Source organism: Ambystoma mexicanum, chromosome 4p, assembly GCF_040938575.1.
Source record: "Ambystoma mexicanum isolate Mex_15411 chromosome 4p, UKY_AmexF1_1, whole genome shotgun sequence".
In the NCBI taxonomy this organism is placed as follows: Eukaryota; Metazoa; Chordata; class Amphibia; order Caudata; family Ambystomatidae; genus Ambystoma; species Ambystoma mexicanum.
In genome coordinates, this window is record NC_090927.1 from 85,837,562 (window position 1) to 85,861,933 (window position 24,372).

The 24,372-nt window shown below is 46.6% G+C and overlaps 1 long non-coding RNA gene across 1 annotated transcript in view; it reads right to left on the reverse strand.

Annotated features, from left to right (window-relative positions):
* Positions 1-22,788, reverse strand: part of LOC138452542 (uncharacterized) — a 248,840-nt gene extending 226,052 nt beyond the window's left edge. The window contains exon 1 of the long non-coding RNA XR_011260209.1: positions 22,723-22,788. This is a non-coding gene — a long non-coding RNA (uncharacterized lncRNA). The remainder of the gene's footprint in view (positions 1-22,722) is intronic.
* Positions 22,789-24,372: the final 1,584 nt, after the last annotated feature.

A 24,372-nucleotide genomic window follows, 5' to 3' on the forward strand; every position in this document is an offset into this window, starting at 1 on the left:
TATGTATGCTGGTGTGGTCATGTCACATGGGGCAACCAACAGCCTTGGGGAATAGGCTTTTGAATTATGCTGGCTTTGTGGAGTCATTGTTTACCAGCTTCTCGCTGGTGGATGGAGGCGGCAGGCCTCTCTGCAAAAGAAGCGCAGGGGCACGTCCTTCTTGGTCTGCTCGAGCTCCCTCTCGCTTCCACCTCAGAGCACGCTTCTCGCGTGTCATCCAGGTGCGGAGATCTCGCGTGACGAGTTACCCACATACCTTATTTTGGTGGAGCAGCTTGTCACTACTCCATCACAGTGATTGTACCAGGGGCGCAAAGAAACCTACATTTTGGGGCGTGGGGAGCATAAGTGGTGATGGGAGGTGCCACCACCCCCACTCCTCTACCCCCTCAATGGTGTAGTGTGGGGACCATCTATCAAATAATACATTTTAAAGTGCAATATACAGAGAGGCAATGGAAGTCTTTCTTGAAAGTAGCAGCTTTAAAAAGTTTTACTGCATTTGTTCAAGTATGTTTTTCGGAACAAACCCAACTCTGCCTGTTTCGTGAAAGGTGTCCCTCACCGCTCTGCCTAACAAAAGGCAAGTGCGCACATCCAGGGGTGCACTTAGGCTAATATTTAGGCGAGGGCTAACCCTTGAAATGTGGGAGGGGGAGGTGCTAACATCAGAGACGGCGGCAGAGTGGCAAACCTACTTGTATAAGGGCATCTAACTTCTTTACACATTGTAATGAGACTATTCTAGTGCAGCTTCAATCTTACATGCAGTTAACTATATCCTATTTTAAGTTAATTGATTTTTATTGAAAGTTAAGTATAATTAAGTAGACATTACAGCAAGTTGCATGAAAAGTGAGGTACAACATAGTTGTTACAACTGATGATGCTGTAGTTAACTACATACAATATTAGATATACTAAACTTCATAAAAATATTAAGTAAAACCATAGCATGGTTCAGGACAAACAGGGGACGACAGACATGACACGTTAAGGGAAGAGTAGAGAGAGGGAAGAGCAATAAAGGCAATAAAAGGAGCATTTTATGTTAAGTAATCATTAAAGGCATTCCATTTGTTATGCAACTTTGGTAAAGTTTTTGTTGATAAGGCATGCATTTTTTCAATTCTGTGAAAAGAGCAAACAGAGTTCCACCATAAATTCTGTTAATTTTTGAGCATTTTTCCAATTAGACACAATGATGGAAGGCAATATATACCAGAAATGTTTATAAATCAGACAAAGTAATATGTGACATATAGGGATTTGCTTACAGCACCAATCATGACATTACATAATATGAGAAGCTCCTGAAACTAAAACATTTTTTGTAAGCATTTCCATATATGAGTCCAAAATGTAAAAACACAATTACAGTTAAAGATTGAATTAATGAAATCTGCAGGCGGAATTGGCAGGTCCAGCATGCACATTGACTGGAGTTAGACATTTTGGCAACCCTTTGTGGCGTAAGATAGGCTCTATGTAATTTGAAGTAGTGTGATTGAGTGATATTTGCAGCAACAGAGGTGGAAAAGCATTGTAGCCATATCTTAGTCCACAATTCTGAGTGATTAGTAAATTCCAATCAGATTCCAACATGTTACAGAGTTTACCGGTAGTATCAGTGGGCTGATTGCTGTTACGCTCACCGGTTATCCACAGGGACGCCACTAAGCCAGGTTACTCGCTGATATGCTTCTCAGCTTTACCCTGATGTGGTCTGCGGGGAAAGTTCTGCCTTGTGGTAGAATTAGGCGTGCTCTCCGTTCTGCCTTCTTTGCAGGGGTGTGTTGTCTTTCATGGGCGAGTGTGGTCCAGTTACTTCACTGATGCCAGCCCGTTTGATATTGTTCAGGTAGGTCTTATTGCTGTTCTTTAGTTTTATTGCTATCCTGCATGCCTTTCTTTGTTTAAAATGTCTCTTTTTTCTCCCTTAGGTATGCAGAGCTTCAGCGTGGCGAACTGGCTTGGTTGAGCTCCGCTGGTAGATAAAGGCACATTAAGAGCGCTATAATGCGGTAAGTAAGCGCTATGCGCAGCGCTGCGAAGTCTTGACTTTGCTAACCTGTGTTTTCCTTCCTTGTAGGTCGCGGTGTTCTTCAGCGCGAGTGGAAAGTCCGGAGTGGTGCCAGCCGAGAGGCGACCAGCCAGGTAAGCCTTTTGAGCAGTTCGTAATTTGTAAAAGTCTCTACTGCTTTCTTTAATGTTGCCTCTATCTTCCTCTTTCAGGTTGTTCTGTCTGGGAGGCGTGCAGATTCGAAGAAGCTGTTCTCAGTAGCTGTGAGTGTTTAAAGATGAAGACTGCAGGTAAGATGCTGCTGCTAATGATGTTCCTTTTGTCTCCTTGCAGGTTCTGCTTCTCCGAGGTTCGAGGGAATAGCTGGACACAGTGAGCGTCACGTTGCAAGCTGCAAAGTAACGCGAAGCGTGTTGTCTTGCTGGGATGTGGTTTAAATAGCCCCAACAAAACAGCCCAGGTAAAGTAGTCCCTAGGTTACCACACCCAAAACACTAGACCGCATAGCTTGGTTCTTAGGAACCAAGCTATGTGGATGCCTCCATGTTGGCTGACAATACAATAAAGTAGTTCACAAGCACATTGTTTTTCATGGTGTATGAGCCTGGCGCCATAGGCGCCAGGACTGGCCCCATGAGGGCTTTTGAAGAGGATGCCAGGCTCTAGAGGCCCGAGTTCTGACTCCACCTGGCCAATGGGGTTGCCAGAGTGGGTTTTGGGCGAGGGTCGTGATAGCACCCCCCCTCTAAGGCCCCTCCCATGGTGTTCCTTCTGTCTGGCCCTGGTTCGATTGGGAAGTTCCGATGGAATTTCCTGATTAGATGTGGTGCGTGGATATTCTCACTGGGCTCCCAGGATCTATCTTGTGGTCCAAATCTTTTCCAATCGATGAGATAATATAGCTTGGTCCTAGAGTATTTAGAGTCCAAGATATCTTTGACTTTGAATTCTGGTTCTCCTTCAACAAGTATGGGCTTAGGTGGTGTCCCAATCCATGTGCCGGTTGCATTGGTTTCAGGAGGGACACATGGAATACCGGGTGGATGTGTAGATTAGGTGGTAAATCCAGTTTTACGGGTGCTGGGTTGATAATTGCCTTAATGGTATAGGGTCCTAAGAATCTGGGATGAAAGGTCCGGGTTCCCTTGATGGGTACGAATTTAGCGGCAAACCAAACTTTGTCTCCTACTTGATAATCAGGGGCCTTTTTCCGGTGTTGGTCGGAGAATCTCTTTTGTTTTTCTTTGGCATGAATAATGTGTTCCTTTGCCCTTTTGAAAGCCTGAGTAAGGGTTATGTGTAGAGTCTTTACCGCTGGCATTTCCAAGCTGGCTGGAAGGTCTAGTTCAGAGGTACGTGGATGTCTGCCGTAAAGGGTATAGAAGGGCATTTGTCCCGTGCTTGAATGGAAAGAATTGTTATATGTATATTCGGCTATCCATAGTAGGTCTTTCCAATTCCTTTGTTCGTGGTGCAGCATGCACCGTAAATATTGCTCGAGTGTCTGATTGGTTCTTTCGGTTTGGCCGTCCGTTTGGGGATGGTGACTGGTAGATAGCCAAACGTGGATCTGCGCCATTGCACAACATTTTTTCCAGAAGTTTGAAATAAACTGACTGCCTCGATCAGAGACCAGAACCGAAGGGAAGCCATGTAGCTTAACCACGCCCTCCAGGAACACTTTTGCTAAAGTGGCTGCATCTGGGAGGCCTTTGAGAGGAATAAAATGGGCCATCTTCGAGAATAAGTCCACAACTACAAGGATGGTGTTGAACCCTTGGCTTGGAGGTAGATCAGTGATGAAGTCAAGGGAAGGAGTGTGCCATGGAACTGGAGGAATGTCCAATGGTTGTAGGAGACCAGATAGTTTTTGTTTCTGTGATTTATTTTGTGCGCAGACACCGCAGGACTGAATATACTGAATGATGTCCTTACGCCAGGTAGGCCACCAAACGTTCTCTTTCACCTTAACTAGGGTTTTGGCGATCCCAGGATGCCCTACGATCAGTGAATCATGATAGTTTGAAATAATATGCTGTTGTAATTCCTTCTTGGGTACATATAGGCGATCCCAAAAAAGGGTAGATGGTCCTTGATGGTATATTGTTCTCCTTGAGTTTGCCATGCGAGGTAGGCATTAGGATTCATTGTACGTTGGATTTCTTTTCGTAGTTCTGCTTGTGTTAAGGCTGTCGTGACACCCAAGAGTTTGTCTTCAGGTATAATAGGTACTAGGTCTGGAGTTATATATACTATTTCATCTATGCCCATGCGAGATAAGGCATCTGCCTTTCCGTTTCTGACTCCTGGTTGAAATGTGATTACATAATCATATTCGGCGAAGAAAAGGGCCCACCGTAATTGTCACAAGGACTGGGCCTTGGCTGTTTTGAGATATTGCAGGTTTTGGTGGTCTGTGATGACTGTAATGGTGTGTCTGGCCCCCAGAAGGTAGTGCCTCCAGGCTTTAAAGGCGGATTTGATAGCCAGGAGTTCCTTGTCCGTGATGGCATAATTAATCTCTGGAGGTGAGAACTTTTTTTTTGACCAGAAGGCCACAGGATGTAGCTGGCCGGTTTCCGGGTCTCTCTGTGAAAGGACAGCCCCCATTGCGAGACTGGACGCATCAGTTTCAAAGACATAAGGGAGGTCTGGACGAGGATGTTGCAAGATTGGAGCGGAGGTAAACCTTTGTTTAAGTTCCTGAAAGGCTTCTTCTGCTTCTTCGGTCCAAGCAAACTTTTTATTGTTTTTTCGTAATAGTACTGTGATTGGGTGCACAACCTGAGAGAAGTCTGGGATGAACCGGCGGTAGATGTTAGCAAAGCCCAGCATGCTCTGTACCCCTTTCAGAGACGTCGGTGAAGGCCATTTCAGAATGGCATCTACCTTGTGCACGTCCATTCTGATGCCAACTGGAGTAAGGATAAAACCAAGAAATTCTACTTTGGTGACGTGAAAAAGGCATTTTTCAAGCTTTACAAACAAGCAATGTTTTTATTTATATTTGCACACAGGTTATGCACGTACATTTATACCATTCGATTAATTAAGCATAAATACATATACAGGTCAATTCTCTTCAGTGCTCAGGTTTACGAGGTCTGCCAGTTCCGCCAGATATTGTTTATATCGGGACCAAATGTTTCTGGGTCTACAGGGGGCCAAGACTGAGTCTATGTATAGTTCTTCAGTATCGTTGAGCCACACCATGTCTCTGTTCCAGTCTTCAATTGTGGGTGACTGCGCATTCTTCCATCTCATTAAAATGACTCTTTTCGCTATTAGCAGGCTTCGATTCAATAGTTTCCGCCATGTTGGGTTCATTTTCCCTTCTGCCCCCAACTTGCAGATCCGTGGTGTCCATTTCACCGGTTGGTCTGACATCTTATCCAGTGCCCCACAAACCTCTGACCAGTATTGTCTCAACTTGGCACAATCCCATAGCATGTGAGATATGTTCGCATTCTCAGAGTTACATCTCGGACAGGTACCAGCCAAGGCGGGATATATTTGCTTCAGTCTGGACGGTGTGTAATGTGTCCTATGGACTATTTTAAAATGAATCAGCTTGAACCGTGCATTACAGGATATCCATTTGGTCATTGCACAGATCCTGGACCATTCCTGGTCTTCTATAGACTGCCCCAGGTCGTGTTCCCACTTGCCCTTAGCCGCATGAGTCACAGCTGGGCGTGTTTGCAGTATGGTTTTGTAAAGAGTGGAGGCAGTTTTTTTCGGGGTCCCTCCCGTGAATATATAACCTAGTGCCATGTTTATCTCAGGTTCCTTCGGGAATGTTGGGTACATATGTTGTGCGAAGGCTGCCACCCTATGGTAGTGCTGTTTATGTGTGTTTGTGTTCCCCACTACATCTTTAATGTCCTCCCACTGGAGAAAGCTATGATCTGGGAACAGCTGCCCCCACTGGGTGACACCTCTAGCACTCCAGTGCATTACCATTTCACTCTTGATAGCGAAGGGTGTGTGTGGGTCCCCCCATATTGGCATACTTGGATGGTATAGTTTACCGGGTCCGAATAAGTCAACAATTCTGGACCATGTGGTGACCCTGGATGGGTTTGTCATGTTGTACTGTTTAGGGGTGGGCTTTGTTATCCCATGCAGAGCCAGTGTCGCCTCGCGCTCCCTCAGTGTGGGGCGTAGGGGGTGGGGTTGAGAAAGCATGTGGCCCACCCAGCCGCGTGGTGTGCCTGCGCTGCCAGGTAGTATAGTTCCATATCTGGTGCCATCAGCCCGCCTCTGGAGTCTGTGTCTGTTAATACCCTCCAACTCAGCCTGGGGTGCCCTTCCCATACAAATGCTATGCAGCCGCTGTTAATTCTAGAAAACAGGGCATGGCCTGGCCACACTGGGACCGTATTGAAAAGGTAGAAGAGTTTTGGCAATATCACCATTTTTATCAAGGCTATCCTCCCGGCCAATGATATGGGTAACACATTCCAACGGTTCATCTTGAGGCACAGTGCATCCGCGTGTGTCGTGTAGTTCAGTGCACGGGATAGTTGGGGGGTTCTGGCTATATGAGCTCCTAAATAAACAAAATGTACCGGGTTCCATAAAAGACCATGTAGGTTTTGGGGTTGTTTGGTGTTGTCTGTGAGCGGGAATATCTCTGATTTATTGGGATTAAGGCGCAACCCTGAGTATTCCCCGAACGTTCCCACTTCTGCCAGCACACTGCCAAGTGTGCGATCTGGATTCTTAAGATATAGTAGAATTTCATCCGCGTATAGCGTTATAATATGGAGCTTGCCCTCTAGTGTTAGCCCGAACGTACTGTTATAGTGACCGGAGTATGTCTGCTAGAGGTTCTATCACCAGCGCGAAGAGTAATGGGGAGAGTGGGCAACCCTGTCTGGTGCCACCCAACAATTCCAGTATGTCTGTGAGGGATCCATTGACTCTTATCCTTGCATAGGGTCTTGTGTATAGTATCCGGATCCATTTTATGAATTTTGGACCGAACCCATAGTTCCGTAGTACTCCAAAGAGAAAGGGTCAGGAGACTGTGTCAAACGCCTTCCTCATGTCAAGGGAGACAGCTATACCCTGAGTGGCAGGGGGGGATCGTGGTTATTATTTGGTGACATCTTCTTATATTTGTTGCTGTGGATCTACCCAGTATAAAACCGGCCTGGTCCCCATGAACCATATATGGCATAAATGGTGTGAGTCTGGTCGCTAGTATTTTTGCTAGGATTTTGGCATCAGTATTTATTAAGGACAGTGGTCGGTACGATCCACATTCTCCAGGAGGTTTCCCTGATTTAAGCAAAAGTGTGATTATTGCTTCTCTAGTGGTTTCTGGAAGTTCGCCCTTTTCCAGTGCTTCCGTCCAGACAGCATGCAGTCGGGGAGCTAGTAGCTGACTGAATTCTTTGTAGAATTCAGCTCCCAGCCCATCAGAGCCCGGGGCTTTCCCGTTGGGAAAAGCTTTCATTGCTGCACCTATTTCCGCCACTGTTATCGGTTCTTTCAGCGATTCCTTAGTCACATCCGCTATAAGCATTGTCGGTATCTGAGAGAGGTATTGTTCTATCTCAGCCTCTGTGACAGGACACTGGGGGGGGAAGAGTATAATCCTTTATAGAACATGTAGAATGTTTCTTTCAGTTTCTCCTGATCTGTGGACATCATGCCATCTGTTAGTTGAATACAAGGTATGTTCGTGGGGCCTCTCTCCCTGCGCACCATTCTGGCCAATAGTTTCCCCGGTCATTCCCCTTCTCCATATCTATGCGCCGCCGTGGGTCTGTTGAAGTATCTGATCTCTTGGTCTGCTGCTTCTCTAAACTCATCTAGCTTAGTCTTTATTTCTGTACCCAGATGAGGGGAAGAGGATAGAGCATATTGGGTCTGCAGTGATGTTAGTTGTGCTTCTAACCTAGCCAGTCTAGCCCGAATTTCCTTGAGAAATCCCCCCTCTATGGATATCGACTGACCTCTTAAGCATGCCTTAAATGCCTGCCATAGTGTAGCCTGACTAGATACCGAGTGTTCATTGATCTCGAAGTATTCCTGTATGTATTGCGCCATAGAATCTTCATATACTAGATCCCTTAGGGCCGCCGGTTTGAATCTCCAAGGTGGTCGGTCCCTGATCTTGTCCGGGATTTGCAATGTCAATTGTATCGGAGAATGATCTGAGTAGGTCCTAGGGTGTATATGTGTATCTGTTACCCATGCCATGCTGTCTGTGTCTATCAGCCATAGGTCAATTCTGGAGTGTATGTCGTGGACGGTAGAGTAGTATGTGTATTCTTTCCTGTCGGTGTTTAGTGTTCTCCAGATGTCCTTTAACTGTAGATCTGCCATGTGTGTAAGTATTGTCTGTGCTGCCCTGGTTAGTGTTCTATTTTGTGTCGATGAGCGATCTGATTGTACATCCAGAATTGTGTTGATGTCTTCCCCGCATAGCACCAGGGCCGTAGGGTATCTCGCTAGCTTGTCAAATACTGAGGAGTAGAAGTCTGGTAGGTCAATATTTGGTCCATATATATTGAGGAATACTATTTCCCTGTCGTAGAGCTTACCGTGCAGCAAAACGAACCTCCCATCTGGGTCACATTCGGCCTTGATACAGACGAACGGCAGCGTTTTATGTATTAGTATTTCAGCCCCTCTCGCTCTGCTGGAGTAAGTTGTGAAATATTGGTGAGTCCCCCAGTTTGGCATTAGTTGTTTGCCCTGTGTGGGTCCTGTGTGGGTCTCTTGGAGGAAGATTATCTTAGCGGCCTGTCTGTTAAGATAGGCCATAATCTTCCTTTTCTTGATCTTGGAGCCCAGCCACCTTACATTCCAACTAAGCACATTAATACCGCCCTTGTCTGGTTTAGCCATTATCTATTGGGAGCTAGTATGTGCCTTTACACCAATGTAGCTCTGCTTTATGCTTAAGATTTTCTGTGCCTAGAACCTGTGTGCTTTTTGTGTTACCAACCTTCATCCCATAACAAGAACCCAACTTCCCCTCATCAGTCCCGCCCCCCTCCCTCACAGTCCCCCAAACATCAACTGTGCCTTTGAGTTTCCCCCCTCCCCTCCCAACAACAACATGAGCACCTGCTACAGGGGGGGCTGCGGTGTCTCCAGTGCCGAAGCCATTATCATGTACAGGCGTTACCTCCAGTTCAGGCTTGTTACTCATTTATTCTGACGTCTTCGGATGAACGCTTTCCATGTGTTTTGAGTCCTGGATTACATCCTCTGCAGTGTGGGTTCCCAAGAGAGCCTAAGTATTTGCCATTCCTTCCGGCTTCTTGTACGCTGCAGTGGCTGAGTTGCCTTATGAACGTTTTGATAGCTCTTCTTTCAGGTTTGCCCATTATTTGGGGGGATATATGTCTCTATGAAGCTTGTGGCTTCTTCCGGGAATGTGAAGAAGTATGATTTATTTTGATGTTGAATTTTGAGCCTTGCGGGGTAGAGCATTGCATATTGTACTTGTCGCTCACGTAGCATTTTCTTGATTCCTGAGAATAGCTTTCTTTCCTGTTGAACCGCCAGGGTGAAGTCCGGAAAGATGCGTATAGTGTTGGCTTCCCATTTCAGCTCTTGTTTTTCCCTGGCTGTTTTTAGGATCAGGTCTCTATCCCTGTAGTTTAGTATGCGCGCTATAATGGGTCTGGGTTATGCCCCGGGTTTCGGCTTTGGAGCTAGTGACCTGTGTGCTCTTTCCACCATAAACACAGGCGACCAACCCGGCTCCCCCAGTAGTGTGCGCAGGAGGTCCTCCACCGCTTTCTCCATTGATCCCTTAATAGCCCCCTCCGGAACCCCAATAATACGGACCTTATTTCTTCGGGATCTTGCTTCCAAATCTTCACACTTGGATTTTACTGTCCCTAGCTCGATGGCCATCGTTGACACCGTTGTCTTCAGGGTTTCCATAGCGTCCTCTGTGTATGATATGCTTGTCTCAGCCTCTGTCATGCGAGCTGTTTTGTCAAGTTGCGTTTTTATACTTGCGACACTGGCCGTGATACCATCCAGCTTGTCTGTCAACGCTGCGAAACCCTGCTGCATAGCTTGGAAAACAGCCTGAGGATCCATTATGGAGGCAGAGGGAATCTGTTCCGCTTGTGCGTGCGTTTCTCCCTCCCTTTCAGGCTCGGCATCTTTCTGCATTGTGGTTGTAAAACTTATCCATAGTCCCTCTGCTCCGTTTATGGGCAAAATTTTTGGGCATCGTTCCGGATCTGGGGCATGTATTCGGAAGAGTACCCTTTCCTATAGCTGCCTTCGCCACTTGCTTCGTAGTTCTGAGACCGGAATAAGATGTACAGGCGGGGACCCGATCTTCCATAATTCCCTCCATTCGGTGGTGGATTAAGCGGGGAAGGGGGGTGGCCTGCTTGGTAACCCTCAACCCCCGTTCGCACGTTCCAATGTTCTGTTGTATATGGTGGAGCGGTATATGTTCGTTGGGGGTCGGACGACCGCCCCCCTCGTTTTCTCCTGCAGCTTCGGAGCGCCCACTAGCCAAGCGGAGGGCCCCGCTCCGGGTTTCAGCCCAGGCCTAGGCCTGGCTTACCTTCACCGCTGTGGGCCGATGGGCCGGGGGGAGGGTGATTCCTCCCTTTACCTGTGTCGCTGCTGTGGTTTTGGCGGGTGGGGTCCGCAGGCACTCAGCGACGACCGTGGTGCCTGCAATTCTCCCTCCCTGGGCGTACAGCCCTGACCGTTACTGCCACCGCTCGAGTTGTTCCGGCACCAGGCTCCTCCCTTCCCTCCGCGGCAGGCGCACCTCTCGCCGCCTCGAGGTACTCCTGGGTCCACAACTCGGCTCTAGCTTCACCGTTCGGGCCCAAATTTCACGTGGGTTGTCCAGAGGTATAGCTCCACGTTCTGTGTAGGAATTGCACCAAACCGGAGTGAATAAATGGATTATTTAGGCTTTTCGGTCCTGGATACTTCCGGAGCTCACACGGAAGCTGCTATTTCCGTCCGTGCGCAACAGCGTCCCCGCAAACAAGCGATGTTGACGGAGCTTGGTGAGGACTGAACGAACGTGCCTGACATGAACTTGTTCCGAGGCTGAGTATACTAAGATGTCGTCTATGTACACTAAGGCGCACACATCAATTAACTATCTTAAGACGTCGTTCATGAAATACTGAAATGCCGCATGAGCGTTGCATAACCTGAAGGGCATGGCTTGAAATTCAAACAAGCCGTACTTAGTACGGAAGGCGGTTTTCCACTCATCTCCTTTTCTGACTCGGACCAGGTGGTACGCTCCTCGAAGGTCCAATTTGGTATAAATCTGGGCATCTTTAACTTGGTCTAGCATCTCAGGGATAAGTGGCAAGGGGTAGCGGTTCTTCACTGTGATCTGGTTCATTGCGCGGTAGTCAGGTTCTCAAGTCTCCTTCCTTTTTCAGTACGAAGAACAAAGGACTGGCTGCTGGGGACTTCGAAGGATGGATAAATCCGTTTGCAAGGTTCTGGTCTAAATAGGATTTCAAATGAAGGTTTTCTGGTTCTGTGAGAGTGTAGATCCTGCCGAAAGGGATTTGTGCACCAGGAACAAGGTCGATCTGACAGTCATAGGGCCTTTGCGGTGGCAATGTATTGGCTTGGTCCTTTCGGAAAACATCCTGGAAATCATGGTATTCACTTCGCAAGGTATTATTTGCTCCCAGGGTTGATACTGTCGCTCCGGGAGTCATCGGGATACAGACGTCGGGTTTCTCCTCTTGGTAATATCAGGCAGGGAAGCAGTCACCGGGGAAGGTTAATTTTCGTGCTCGCCAGTCTATCAAAGGGTTGTGAGCAACCAACCATGGCATCCCTAGTATAAGCCTGAATTGAGGTGCCTTGATGAGATCGAATGAAATAGACAACCGATGTCCGTCCTGGCACAGCAAGGTTACCTTGGCTGTGCACCTGGTTACTGGTCCGGAAGCGATTTCGGTCCCATCCACGGTGGTTACCTTGTCCATAGTTGGCTTAGAACACAAAGGAAGCCCCATCTCTGCTGCCAGTTCTTGATCAATATCATTTCCAACTGCTCCGCTATCGATGTATGCTTCAACGGCATGCATTCTTGACGACTGCTGGTGGTTAATTAAGATCACTGGTATTGCAAAGTGCGAGTTCAGCAACTCTTTCTTCTCACTCGACAAACTGACCTCTACGTTTGTCGAGGTTGGTAGTTTTCCGATTCCTTAGCTTCATCCTTCTCTGTGGCCCCGACTGTTCTTCTTGGGGGTTTTTACTGGACAGTCCTTCAGGAAATGTCCTGGTTTCCCACAATACAAACAAAGCGGTTGTTGTCTTCTTTTGTCCCGCTCTTGTTTTGTTAATGGAGGCCGTATCCCTCCAATTGTCACGGCTCGCTCCCTTTGCTCCCGTTCCCGTCACTTGGGGGCATGTTTTGGAGTTTATTCCCTACTGGACATTTCCTCCGAACCTTATGCTACAGTGCTGTGATGAATTGGGAGCGCTAAAACCTTATTTTCCAAGTTACTTCCCTTCCGGATCCATTCCAGGTTTTTGGCAGCCAGCATGCTACTTTAATCTAATGACTATGCTTCCCAGAATGCCTGGCTCACTGCTTCACCTCCTCCCTTGCAGGACAAGGTTGGGTGGAGGATAGGCAACACCTGTGGCTGCAGGTGCAGCAGGCGGCACACCTGAGGGGTGTGCTCGTTAAGCAGCTTTAAAAGCCTCAGTTTAGTTCAGTCCAGCGCTGGTCATTGTTGCAGTGTTCCTGTTGTGACTGGTCCCTTGTTCCTGGTTCCTAGCTTTTGTGCCTAGTTCCTAGTTTCTGTTTCTTGTTCCTCTGCCCTGGATTTCGAATTTATGTGCTTAATTGATTTCTGCTTTCTGGATTTCCCTTTCTGTCTTCCTCTGTCTGCAGGCAGCCTTTCTCTGTGCTCTACCCTTTGATGCAGCCCAATTTGCCTGTGTTCTGTTTCTTTGATGCTGTCCTTTGCTACTGAAAGACTTAATGCATTAGTCTTTCCCTTTATAGATTTAGCTTCCTGCCTTTTCTCCTTGGATGGGTGGGAAAGGTTTCCTTTTGTGATATCATTTTCCCTGCTCCTGATCCTTACTTTCTATTGGGATCCATTCCATGTTTTCCTTTGCACTTCTGCATTTATTTCCCATTGATTATTAGGTGTGGGGTGCAGTTGTAACTAGCCCATGTGTGAATGCCTTTTGTTTTCCTCTCTATTCTATAATCACATTTCCTACTTGCCCCTTGACTTGGCTCTTATGTATTTAGTTATCCTCCACCCATTGCTGTTATAGCCTTCTGGGTCCCAGTTTGATCAACTGGGTTTGTGGGTTTACTGACATTCAAGTGGTCTTTCCGGTCCTCGTGAGTACTGTTTCTAAGTTCCTTATTCAGTATCTTCCAGAGTGTCAGCTCACAGATCCTGTCCTTGCTTGCCCTCTACGTGGGCTTAGCGCTGTCAGTATCTGTAATAGCATAGTGGGTAAGGAGTTTGCCGACTTTCCTTTCAGTCATAAGGAGGTTCTAAGTGCTTAGCCCACATCCCTTTTCATATATTGGTATTATTGTTTCACTCTATTTGCACTCCTGGGTTTTAGTATACACAAGTCTTGGGTATTGTATGCACGTTGTTAGATTCGAAGTTGTTCACTGTGCGATTCCGTGCACATTTCCCTTGACATATTCATTGCCTTCCTCCTTTCTTAACAGAATGACCAGCCGTTATTCCCGTTTGAATATGGCCAGTTTAAGAAAGAAAGGCAGCAAGGCCACTAACAAGTTTGTACAGAAAGCTTCCCTTACGTTTACCTGTGACAATAAAATCACTGATCCTGACTTAAATGAACTCCTTGTCACGAATGGGTATTTACGTGCAAAGTATTTCTCCCACAGGATGGCCCATCGTACATTGTCTGATCCTAGTTCCGTCTTTAATTTTGACCCAGATTCTATGTCCGCACAAGCCTTAGCAGCGGAAAACAACACACTGCTAGATTTATTACACACGAGTACCTCTGTTGTTGAACCCCATGATTCCGGTTGTGCTTTATCTCAGATTGAACAGTTTCATGATTCAAACATAAAGAATGGAGGAGTTCCTTCCATATCTTCTGTTTTCAGCCCTCAGTCTACAGCTTACTCCTCTGCACAAGTACTTACTGTAGTCCCTAATGCCAAGAGGTCTGATGTCAATAGTCTGCTTAAGGGAAACACAGACAAAGTCGGTAAGAGAGAGTATAGATCACAAAACCTGCAAGCAGTAAATGACAATGTACAATCAGTGCACATCCGGATGGCTAGGGCAGGATCCAGCCCTGATGCCACCATGCCTTCCCCTGTGCCTACTGATAGGGATGTACAGTTAAGGCGGGGTATGCTAAAAGCTGAACTTGAGGAGTTAAAACAAGAAAACATTACTTTACAAGAGGAGAATAACACCTTACAGTCTTTTCTGAATACACCTCAAACTTTATCCGTTGATGAAGTGAATACTGTTCAGTCCCTGAGTGCGGAGATTTTTGTAGGTCATGATACTTGTCAATATGAAAAATCTATTGGGAGTGAAAGTCCTTTTTCTAGCACAGCACTTATTCAGGGCACAGGTTCTGACAATTGTTCTACCGTTTGTCAGGAATTGCTGTTAGCTGAAGATTTACAAGCCACTCCTTTACCTAAGATTTCCTGTGTAGCAGTTTGTCATAATTCTGAACTTGAACACATACATGCTTCTGATTTCCAAACACAATCCACAATGGTGGCATACACAGAATCAGTCACTACTGTAGGCTTAGGTTCTGCCCTTGATCTAGCTGCTGAGACTGAAGTAGACATTCAAGCTGATGTGGAAAACGATGCTACCTCTGTGTTCGCTCCTCCTTCTGCCAATTTTTGTAACAACGAACAGTCAAAGACAGTACAGAATTCTTGTTTTGATGGACTCTTTCCACAGTATACTGAACCAAAGACCCGGCAGGCGATTCCTGAACTGTTGATTGTTAATATGCCACTTTCTGAAGCTAAGACAGAGGAATGGACATTTGACGAAATCCTGATTAACAGAGACTTTACTATGGTGATTCCTCTGGTTGATTTTGACTTCTACAAAGGAAGAGACTCTGTGTCATCCAATAAGGAGAGGGACGGCATGGGTACAGCTCAGTCTTTGGTTACTGGTGCCAAGGAGTCAACCGCCCTAAAGGTGCTTTCCATTCCTGAGCCACAAATGTGTCTGTCGACTTCTGGGACTTCAGTCTGTCCTCCTACAACCATTGACTCTTCGATTATCCAGTCCATGGCTCTGCAGTCATCGTTGACACACGTGTCTTCAATCAATGAACAATTGCTATGTCTGCCAGTCACTCAAGAGCCTTCACCTTGTACGTGGTCAGAGCCAAAGACCTTGACAAGTTTGTCTTCAGCTAACGAGACGGGTCCAGCTTGCATGCCCTCAGCCTCAGAATTTTCTCTGGCATGCCTGTTTTCGGCTACAGTGGCTCATCCAGCGGATTATCCTTCTGCCATGGAGCCTCCGGTAGCACATCCTGAGTGCATGTCTTCAGTCCCAGAGCCTACTGCTAGTTTGGCTTCAGTTCATGAGAGACCTACATCCTGCTCAGCCTTGCTGCCAATATCGGAGGTGCACCTGTCTTCTCTGTCTGATCATGTTGCATATTCTTCTACTTCAGAGTTACCTCCTGAATCCCAACCATTTATTACGGATGAATGTCCAGCCTGCCCTTCTTATGCTTCAGGGGGATCACCAGAATGCCTGCCTCTTACACAAGTTGATTCTCCCAACTGCTTGACTGTAGCATCAGCGCCTCCCGAATATGCAACATCTGAGTCTGAGACTTCTGCCAGCTCTCTCTTCAGAAACATCAAGCTGGATCACGACTCGGGAGGGCCTTACATGCGAGGCCGTTGGACTTGCCTGGAGTGTTACGAAAGGGAGACGGATACCATCCGCCATGGCCCAGTCACCGAACAAGTAGCCGACCAGGATAGCGGGCTGGACGGTTCGCATTTGGGGGCCGGTTTGGATCAGCCGCTTGACAGCTTTCTTGTTGCCGGATCCCACATGAGCCTGAGGGAGGGGACGGGCACAGCCCCCCAGCTGCAGCACCAGTCGGGTGCAAGTAGCCAAAAGAAGGGTATGACTGCTGCAGTTCAAGATGTGCCTGTTATTGCTCCTGCTGCGAGTGTGCCTGATGTGCCAAGTACTGCGTCTATCACTCCTATCGGTATGCCAAACGTCCCTGCCGTTGTATCCCATGTGCAACAAGGTGGCTACATGACTGACACCAGGAGTGCCAGCCTCGTACAACCCATTGGACTTCCAGGCCCCCAAGGCGTGGAACAGATGCAGTCGAACCTTGGTCACCCTCAACCACAGGCCTTTACCCAGATGGATGATGGGAGAACATCCGAACCTCTACCTCGGCCGCCACCTTCTTTTTCTGAGCATGAACATTTCCTGAGTCCTGCTATTTTCTCACCTCCTGTGTGTCCGCTCTCGGCAGGGAGGCTACCAGAGCATCTACCATTGTCTAAAGCATGTTGCGCCAGCCTGCCTCCCTCCTCAATGATGTATGAGTGTTCGCTCCCAGTGACTGAGCTTCCTGGACCTTCCAACTCTGCTTCGGGTCCTGCAAGTCCTTCATGCCTTTCTTCGACCCATGAGTCTCTTCCTCACCGAAAACCTGCCTATGGCTCTTCTAGACTGCGGCCTGATTCTATTCATTCCAGTCCCTCTGCTTTTGCCCGCGGGTCATCGTTTCCGTCAGTGCCCCCTCCGAAGATAAAGCACTCCTGTCATGGAAGGAAGATGTTTTGTGCGGGTGACGGCCGCCTGGAGTCGGCCGCGGGAGGGGGTATAGTGTCACGGCTCGCTCCCGTTACCGTCACTTGGGGGCATGTTTTGGGGTTTATTCCCTACTGGACATTTCCTCCGAACCTTATGCTACAGTGCTGTGATGAATTGGGAGCGCTAAAACCTTATTTTCCAAGTTACTACCCTTCCGGATCCATTCCAGGTTTTTGGCAGCCAGCATGCTACTTTAATCTAATGACTATGTTTCCCAGAATGCCTGGCTCACTGCTTCACCTCCTCCCTTGCAGGACAAGGTTGGGTGGAGGATAGGCAACACCTGTGGCTGCAGGTGCAGCAGGCGGCACACCTGAGAGGTGTGCTCGTTAAGCAGCTTTAAAAGCCTCAGTTTAGTTCAGTCCAGCGCTGGTCATTGTTGCAGTGTTCCTGTTGTGACTGGTCCCTTGTTCCTGGTTCCTAGCTTTTGTGCCTAGTTCCTAGTTCCTGTTTCTGTTTCTTGTTCCTCTGCCTTGGATTTCGAATGTATGTGCTTAATTGATTTCTGCTTTCTGGATTTCCCTTTCTGTCTTCCTCTGTCTGCAGGCAGCCTTTCTCTGTGGTCTACCCTTTGATGCAGCCCAATTTGCCTGTGTTCTGTTTCTTTGATGCTGTCCTTTGCTACTGAAAGACTTAATGCATTAGTCTTTCCCTTTATAGATTTAGCTTCCTGCCTTTTCTCCTTGGATGGGTGGGAAAGGTTTCCTTTTGTGATATCATTTCCCTGCTCCTGATCCTTACTTTCTATTGGGATCCATTCCATGTTTTCCTTTGCACTTCTGCATTTATTTCCCATTGATTATTAGGTGTGGCGTGCAGTTGTAACTAGCCCATGTGTGAATGCCTTTTGTTTTCCTCTCTATTCTATAATCACATTTCCTGCTTGCCCCTTGACTTGGCTCTTATGTATTTAGTTATCCTCCACCCATTGCTGTTATAGCCTTCTGGGTCCCAGTTTGATCAACTGGGTCCGTGGGTTTACTGACATTCAAGTGGTCTTTCCGGTCCTCGTGAGTACTGTTTCTAAGTTCCTTATTCAGTATCTTCCAGAGTGTCAGCTCACAGATCCTGTCCTTGCTTGCCCTCTACGTGGGCTTAGCGCTGTCAGTATCTGTAATAGCATAGTGGGTAAGGAGTTTGCCGACTTTCCTTTCAGTCATAAGGAGGTTCTAAGTGCTTAGCCCACATCCCTTTTCATATATTGGTATTATTGTTTCACTCTATTTGCACTCCTGGGTTTTAGTATACACGAGTCTTGGGTATTGTATGCACGTTGTTAGATTCAAAGTTGTTCACTGTGCGATTCCGTGCACATTTCCCTTGACATATTCATTGCCTTCCTCCTTTCTTAACACCAATCTCCATGGATTCTACAGCATTTTCAGGTACACTGGGTGTGTTTTCCCTTGGTCGAACATACACGGTCCGAGGGTCCGTCTTAGACCGGTCTACCTTTCGGTCCTGCAAGCAATGGTCTAGCTGCACAACCAGATTTATGAATTCTACACAGTCTCTGGGTGGATCAACCACCTGGGCTAAAACGTCCTTTAATTCGTCTCGTAAGCCTCGATGGAATAACGTGGTTCTTTTGTTTTCTGGCCACCCAGCTTCGGCAACCAGTCTGTTGAAGGTAGCAATGTACGTTAACAGGTCCTGATTCCCCTGTCGGAGGGACAAGAGTTCATTGTCTACTGCTTGTTCCTGGGTATGGCGATCAAACAGTTTTTCCATTTCTCTCTGGAACCCCCCAAAGTCATGTAATATAGGATCGTCATGGGTTACCAACGGCACCAACCAATCTGCTGCACTACCACTCAGGTATGATAAAACAAAAGCTACCCGAGCTTTGTCGTTTGGAAATGCTCCAGGCCTACAAAGAAAATGAAGGCGGCACTGATTGATGAATGCCGCATACTTCCGTGGGTCGCCTGAGATCCTTTCTGGTGGTGCCAGGGGCACTGTTCCAGGTAACGTGATCTGTACCGGAGTGGGTGGTATGGCAGGGTTTTGCATCATTGGATTGCTTCTAGCTAGAGGCGTCTGTCCTGCCTGCTAATCTGTTTAGTGCGTTCTTTGGTCACTATTAGGTCTCTCAGGAGAGCATTAGTCTCTTATCGGACAGAATGAACGTCAGCACGAAGCTCTCCTAGTAATTGGGCCAATTGCCCATTTCTGATGTCTCCATGACGCCCAGGTGGATTTGTTATGGTAGGCTTCGCGTTCTGTTACGCTCACCTGGTATCCACATGGACGCCACCCAGCCGGGTTACTCGCTGGTATGCTTCTCAGCTTTCCCCTTATGTGGTCTGCGGGGAAGGTTCTGCCTTGTGATAGAATTAGGCGTGCTCTCCGTCCTGCCTTCTTTGCAGGGGCACGTTGTCTTTCATGGGCGAGTGCGGTCCAGTTACTTCACTAATGCTGGCCCGTTTGATATTGTTCAGGTAGGTCTTATTGCTGTTCTTTAGTTTTCTTGCTATCCTGCATGCCTTTCTTTGTTTAAAATGTCTCTTTTTTCTCCATTAGGTATGCAGAGCTTCAGCGCGGCGAACTGGATTGGTTGAGCCCCGCTGATAAATGATGGCGCATTAAGAGCGCTATGATGCGGTAAGTAAGCGTTATGCGCAGCGCTGCAAAGTCTTGCCTTTGCTAACCTGTGTTTTCCTTCCTTGTAGGTTGCAGTGTTCTTCAGCGCGAGTGGAATGTCCGGAACGGTGCCAGCCGAGAGGCGACCAGCCAGGTAAGCCTTTTGATCAGTTTGTAATTTGCAAATGTCTCTACTGCTTTCTTTAATGTTGCCTCTATCTTCCTCTTTCAGGTCGTTCTGTCCGGGAGGCGTGCAGATTCGAGGAAGCTGTTCTCAGTAGCTGCGAGTGGCTAAAGATGAAGACTGCAGGTAAGATGCTGCTGCTAATGATTTCCCTTTTGTTTCCTTGCAGGTTCTGCTTCTCCGAGGTTCGAGGGAATAGCTGGACACGGTGAGCGTCACGTTGCAAGCTGCAAAGTAACGCGAAGTGTGTTGTCTTGCTGAGGTGTGGTTTAAATAGCCCCAACAAAATAGTCCAGATAAAGTAGTCCCTAGGCTACCACACCCAAAACACTAGACCGCATAGCTTGGTTCTTAAGAACCAAGCTATGTGGATGCCTCCATGTTGGCTGACAATACAATAAAGTAGTTCCCAAGCACATTGTTTTTCATGGTGTATGAGCCTGGCGCCATAGGCGCCAGGACTGGTCCCATGAGTGCTTTTGAAGAGGATGCCAGGCTCTAGAGGCCCGAGTCCTGACTCCACCTGGCCAATGGGTTTGCCAGAGGGGGTTATGGGCGAGGGTCGTGACAATTGAGAATGGAATAGAATTTGGATGCTGTGGTAGAGTGAGAGTACAAAATTAGTTCTAAATATTTTGAGGGAATTTTATGTGTATAATGAGGAATAGCTTTATTAATAAGTTTAGTGAAACTGGAATAAGTTTTAAAATCTGATTCATTTAAATTGAAACGACTACAGAGGTCTTGGAAAGGTATGGGAACATTATTCTTAAATAAATGTGAGACTAGGAACATTTTGGCTGAGTACCATTTATGTAGAATGCCATGTTTGGGTTTATGTTAAAAAGCTTTATAAAACCACATGAAGGCGCTGGAGATGTCTTGCGTATTATCACCTGTTGTAATTAAGGAATTCCATACTTGTTTGAAGGAATATAGATGGGGAAATATTTTGATTCCACACCATGAAGATGTTTTTAGAAAGTAAGTAAAGGACAAAGGAGTAACCCAAATACCTCAACAATACAGTCACGATGAAGCCCCAGACTAGACTTCTCAGGTCCAACAAAAACGCATACCTCGAAACCCCCAGATACAAAAGCGAGAAAGCAGGGGGTAGTAGCTTCAAAACACTGGCACCTAGACACTGGAATGCGCTACCTACCCACATTATGAACGAAACCTCCTTGCCTAAATTCAAAAGCTTCCTGAAGACTTGGCTCTTCAATAAGTTCTAACTGAACGAGAGCACTAATCCGCTCCAATTAACTGTACATATCTGACTGCTTTGCATTTTGCTGTATATTCTTGACTGCCTCGCATATTATTGTATATTACTGACTGTTATTCCTGTGTTTTCCTCTGTGTACTTTCTAAGATTGCATTCCCCCATTGTCTGTAACTACGCCGTGATACCCCCGGGTCTGGGCGTATAATAAATGTAGTAAATAAATAAAAATCATAAAAAGATGTTCAGAAAGTCAACATAATCAAGTAAACACAAGGTTACAGAATGTAACCAGGAGAGGAAGACCAATGGAAGAGGCAAGACAAGAGAAATACACATTTTGCATTAGTATTAGAATTTACATGGGCCCTGTAAATGAAACATCAGCATCTCCCAGAACATACATGTAATTGAATGCACTGATGTCCGTTCTTGAACCTTAGAGGGTGGATAGTGCTGGCCACAAGTGAACAGAACCAAAAGACCCAGCTAATGACGCATACTAATAAATTGCAATCGTGAAAATCTGTCCATTCCGGGAAATTGCAAACAGGGAGTATCCAGCATTGCAAGAGTGGGGGGCAAACCACGAAAAAAGTTCTGCTACTTTTCCCGCCCCCAATACACCATGGAAAATTGAGACTAAACTGACATACAATCATTCCTCCCCCATATGATGTAGGGCGGCACATGCACAGCAGCTAGAATGTTACTTTCTTAAGTCCTAGAGCGCATTTACTAGTGCGACTTCAGAAAAAAAGTCAGATCATTTCTTTCTCGAGTCGTATTCACTAAAGAATGCGCAAGGACTGGAGCTGAAGGTAGAGCACACAGCACTGTCTGGTGTCCCTGCACTGCACCGCTCCTGGCTGCAGCGGCAGTAGTGGCCCAGAGTGGGGTTGGACATAGACACCTGTTTGCTGAGTGCTCCTGCTCGAATGGCAGAACCCTCATTGATAGGGTGGCAAACTTTACAAAATGGTTTTGCAGGACACTTTATATGTGGTAGCGCATCAGAGCGGCCTGCAGAGCACAGGGTTATATATGGTATCAGTTGCACCCCCAATGATTTTTTTTTTTGGTAATATTAGTGGCAGGTGGCATTTTAACACATACACAACAACAAAAATAAAACTGCAGGACCATGACAGATGCAGGAAACTCATCTATTAGGGCTCCGGCCAGGCTCTGTGGGGCAAACCACATGCAAACCTCCTAATTTAAATATGGATTGTACCAAGAGAAGTGACTTCACAGAAAAGGAGCTTACAAGAACCATCATCAGTCGTTTATACTTGGAGGCACTGTGGAAGTGACTTTAGAATAAGTTGCCATAAGTAAGCCAAGTGGCAAATAACTTTGTGATGCAAAATACCTGAATTATAGTTGGCCCCTGTCACAAATGAAGCAGACCCAAAAGGCCAAACTGATCTCGGATCCCGATAGATTGCAATTTCAAAAAACCCCATAAAATTCCACAGCTGAAAATACTAGCATGATACTAAGAGAGAACACATGGAAACTATACGTGTGGCCACAGCCCATATAGTATACTCCCCCCCCACACGTTATAACTGGTGAAAAGCGCAGCAGCAAACATAAACGCAGCCGCTGGGGGGCCTCGTTCCCTCAGCCTCAGGGCGGGAATCCAACCGTCAAAGAAAGCGCGCGAACCGCCTCAGGCGCCACACAATGCCGCAGAACTGGCCGTGTATTCTGTCAAGTTCTTCAAGTCACCCGACGTTCAGATATGTGCAATGCCTGATAAAGGGAAGGACAGGGCCAGCCACATGTCGGCACTCAGAGACAAAGCGAAATTATCACTACACACTCAGGATCCAGCAGAACTTACATGTATGAGGAGAGCGTTTCCTCAGCGGGACGGAACTAGCGCTGCGCGTGCTCCCCGTCGCCATTTTGACACGGGCGGGCACGTATACTGTGCGTGACGTCAAACGTACATGGGTGACGTCCTGGGCGCATCTTGCATCCGTAAGAACAGGGCGTCCATTGCGTCGCATAAAGGCCACCATGGGAGAACAGTTATTAAAGAATAATACTGACTTATGTTGCGTGTCTGGTGCCAAGACGTGCAAATATATGGTAGAAAGTAACTCATTGGCCAGAGCAACAGTGCAAACTTCGGGTTTGGTTCTAAAGTTGAGAGCCTGAAGAAAATAAGTAGAACAACGTGATTAAATACCCAAGTGTGAGTCACACAAGATAAAAACGCCCAGGGTTTGAACTGTTGTTCAAAAGATTAGAATAAAATACCTGAGAACAGTGTATAGGGTCGAATCAATAAAATAAATACAACACATAGCACACAATTAATGTGAGTCTAAGAAATCCCCATTTGGGTTTAAAGCCATAGTCGTTATTACATAAATCATGCAACATCCTTCTCACTTTTTTAAAGGGACAAAAGTCCCTGCTAATAGCCCCCTTTCCATCAGTGCCTAATGGCTTACATTGTAATGCTCTGTTTACACATAGCTACTTGAGACTTGCCAACATTCTGTGACCAAAAAGATGTAGGATTTTTACAAGTTTCAAAAATAATAATTTGCATAACAATGACATCACAGGAAAATACAAAACATACATTGTTGGCAACACTGGAGCATTCTAAAATGCCCAACCCATCAAACAGCACCAAATGGAAAGATGTTCAAATGTTAAAAATGTATAATTCTATTTCAAGACCGGAGGCTCGGATTATGCTTTCTCTTCAACTTTACTGTTCAGCAGCAAGGAAAACAAATACCAATGAACATGAATACAAAACTAATAAAAACTACAATAACCATGTTTTTATGAGTTTTTGTAGTCCATTTCAATTGGTCTTCGAACTGACCATGTGATAAGTCTGTAACCAATAAACAAAGTCCTCAATGTATAAAACCTCCTGTCCTCTTTCCATTCCTCCTCTTTCTTTGCTGCTCGGCAGCGAGTTAAGTACTTTTTCATTCTATTATATGTGTGAGTGAGAGTGTTTATACGGGCTTAAGATATTATTTTGGGAACACGACACGTGTGCGCTTGATCAGGCGGAGCATATCCGCGTCGCGTTAGTCAGCTCTCGGGAGTCGCGGCCGCGACGGGACTGGTGCACCGGCGGCCGCAGCTCTTCAGACCCGACACAGAGGGCACTGTGACACGGAAGAGAGCGCGACGGGACCGCGTAGTGCCGGCGCTCTCTCTCCCATTTCGGCATTCAGGTTTCTCGTGTACGGAGCGAGTGATACGAAGGTTGTGCAGACTGATTCTTACGATCAAAAGATCCATTATTACCAGAACTTTACATTCCGCCTCAGCACGCATCATTCTTTTAGAGCGTAACGTCCTGTCAGGAACTGGACAGCGCCCCTGCAGGCCATCTCAGATACCGCACGATAATACGGGCACAGTCCCAAGTAAAACCTGTCAATTGGAATTATATATATATATATAAATAATTACGAACCAGGTTTTCTATACTACATAGATACAGATTTCATAT